The sequence below is a fragment of the Dendropsophus ebraccatus genome, chromosome 10 (genome assembly GCF_027789765.1).
Source record: "Dendropsophus ebraccatus isolate aDenEbr1 chromosome 10, aDenEbr1.pat, whole genome shotgun sequence".
NCBI lineage: Eukaryota > Metazoa > Chordata > Amphibia > Anura > Hylidae > Dendropsophus > Dendropsophus ebraccatus.
The window spans coordinates 95,495,993-95,499,214 of NC_091463.1; the positions used below are offsets into that span (position 1 = coordinate 95,495,993).

At 44.2% G+C, this 3,222-nt stretch overlaps 1 protein-coding gene across 1 annotated transcript in view; it reads right to left on the reverse strand.

The window, feature by feature from the left end:
- Nucleotides 1–3,222, reverse strand: part of LOC138802336 (class I histocompatibility antigen, F10 alpha chain-like) — a 124,082-nt gene that overhangs the window by 90,195 nt on the left and 30,665 nt on the right. The window lies entirely within an intron of this gene.

Sequence of the window (3,222 nt, forward strand, 5' to 3'; positions counted from 1 at the left end):
ATTACAGCGTCTATAGAAACTTTATAACAAGTCATATTACTTCTTATTCCCCTCTATAGACATTGCTCATGGAGGCACCACGTGGACTGTATATACATCTGTAGGAGAACATACCGTGAATGGCCACTTTATTACAGCACATTAGATGGAGACATATCCTGAATGTCCCTTTCTGCCTCATCCGAGAGATGTCTATAGAATTAAAATCTAGGGACTGTGAAAGCTGGTTAGCATTGAAAACTCCCTGTCTTGTTCCTGGAGCCAATCCATGACTACATGATGCTTGTGGATGGACTATTTAATTCACATTCATTTATCATGGAAAATACGGCACTTCCTGATTTCTGAGTCAGAAAACAGGAAGTCCTGTGTTTCCCAGGCCATCTGAGCGCTCATGTAGTGTCCCAGAACAGGTGTGCCACTAAGTCTCTTATGCACCTAGGTAAAGTAACTCACTCAGGTTCTTACAGTGGTATTTTCTCTCCTTTCTTTCTCCTATATCAGCTCTCCTTTCTCTGCCCCACGCAGCCCCACCAATCACAAGTAAGTTTAGTTCGCCCCTATAAAAGGGAGGTTAGTTCCTGGTGGGAGGAGTTTTTTAGTCAGGAGTGTTGGAGAGAGCAACACAGAGAGACAATTTCTGCTGCAGTGAAGCCAGGGCCTGGCTCAGGCCAGGACCCTTGTCAGGGACCAAGAGACTTAAATTTTCTTGCAAGTAACTTCAGCTAACATGCAGTGCTAGACCCCTCAGGAGGAAGGAAGCCCTCTGTGGATCACCTTGTCCTCTACACAGGGCAGTATACCTGAGGCTAGGTACTGACCAATGTAGGACAAAGCTGCAGTTAACGACTACGTATCCTCCTGTAACGCACGACTATTCTGGGAAGCCGTGGAAATTCTGCTCAACCCAGCGCAGGGACCTGGGACCTTGTACTACCCTAGCATGACGGGAATCCTAACACTATAGAGGATAAGGGGATTATATCAGAGGGATGTATACGTGAGTACGAGTATCTTCTTTTCTCCTCTACTATGCTATCCCGGCAGAGTACACAGCTACATTGGACAGGGACCTCAAGATGCTCTTCTACTCCACTCCACTCTTATTTAGTCTACTTCTACTACTACTACCTCTTGCCTGCACCTGCAGTTCTCAAAGTGTTATTATTGTATTGCACTGAAGACTTTAAGTAAATGGACGTTATCCTGTTTAAGCTATCAGACTCTGGCCTGTCATTTTACACACCAGGTAACATTCGGGCTATCAAAACCCAGTAGCACGTCTTCCGTTTGTCTAGGGGTGGGTCCCAACACCACTCCAGGCTACCGTGACAAGTTCCCAAGTGACCCTACACCCACAGAGCTGCCACAACACCACATAGGCTATCTTGGCATACGGCACTCACAGAGAAAGCAGTCACGTGACTGAGGGACACATTGGGCCGTGACTCTCTGTAATGGCCGGAATTCCTGTGTTTAGTCTGTTTTTTTTTCAACCAGCGTAAATCTAAAAAGCTGCCAATAGAAGACTGGACCTGGATTTCTGGTAAGTTCAGCTTTGTTTTACAGCTGAACAACTGATCTTCTCAGTTGTCAGATTAGTTTGGGATTCTGATCCTAATTTGAAAATTCCCTAATTCCCCAGTGATTGCCCTCACAAAGTATGTACAAGAGCAGGGACACTTGTCAATGATAGGAGTCCCTGCTGTCATTGCTAAGACATACAAATGTAGTGCGTGGAAATTGTGATGCATAAAGTATTACCGCTTAGCATTGATTCAATTATCTCTAATACTGGTAGGGGTAATGGTACTGCTAATAATTCCTCAAGAACATTTGTTGCTACTGGGGTCCTATGTGCACCTATATATGACCCAATGTATCACATGAAGGTCCTGGGATACTGGGGTCCTGTTGTTTCTTTGTGTTATTCCAGTCACTGCACTTGATGTCTCTGCTTATGTAAATGCAAAGAGCTATAGGGAAAATGACAGGCGCACCATAGGGTGAATCAGTAGTAGTGGTAGTAGTGGTGAGGAATTCCCTTGCCTGATGATGTTGCGCTAAAAGCACAACATCTACAGTAGCAGAATAATGTAGTCACTCGGTGCAACCTGCTCTACGTGGATCCACCAGGAGACAGAGAGCCAGTCGAGCTCCTATGTAGAGCGCCACTCCCAATATACTGGAGACTTGTAGGCCCACCAAAGAGTGATGATAGAGGTCGTAGTAGATATGAATAGCTTTATTACTTCATAGGCAACGCGTTTAAAGGTACAGAGGACCTTTTTTTTCAAGCCACAAGAAGAACAGCATGCAGACAGATTGGACACCTGCAGAGTGCAGCACCCACATCATATATCCTCTAATGATGCTGCACTGGATGTCATTTAAATATCATAGAATGCCATTTACATAAACTGCCGACTGGATGCATCCAGAGAGAAACCATGACTAAGAACTTAGTTGAGGTTCGAAACTTGTTGGTGTTTTAATGGAATATAAGTAAAACATTGAAATTATTTTATAACTGAGGAGTACCAGTTCCCTAGTGAGCATGGTGTCTTTTAGTAATTTATCCATAGAGTGGATTCTGCACAATCTCACGTCTCCTACTATAATAAAGAGTCAAGGGAGAGTTGTGGCTCAGTGTTTGTGCTGCACTCTGGCACACCTCACCATTCCTTCCTCCTGCCTCTTCTTCATGAATAATCTCTGCTGCCCGGCCTCCTGCTTTCTCAGCTGTCAGTCAGTGTCGGACTACAGAGGAATCATCTGCAATCAGGTATAGTGAAATCTGCAAGCCTTAGCGTGCGATCACACTGAGGAAAAGAGGCAAAATTCCGAGCAGAATCCCCTCTGCGGACACCGCTCAGAATTCCGCCTCCCTTACCGTGTTGGAGCTGTGGTCCAGGGGTAACTTTTTTGCCTAAAGACCAATAACAGTTTTTTTTTCCCTGGGTTCAGTTTCCCTGGTAATTTATTTTAATTATACTTTTTGGGGGGTTTTTCTCATCATTTTTAAAAATGCAAAGAATTCCCAGTCAGGTTCAGACTAGTTTTAAAATTCAGTTTTCTTATACAATGAAAAAATAACTAACCCAAGAGCTGATTTACCCCTGGACCATGGCTCCAACACAACCAAGCATAGAGATTCAACTATATCTGATTGCAAAACCTGACCTTCATCCGTTATGGTGAACACAATAACCAGAGGGCGTC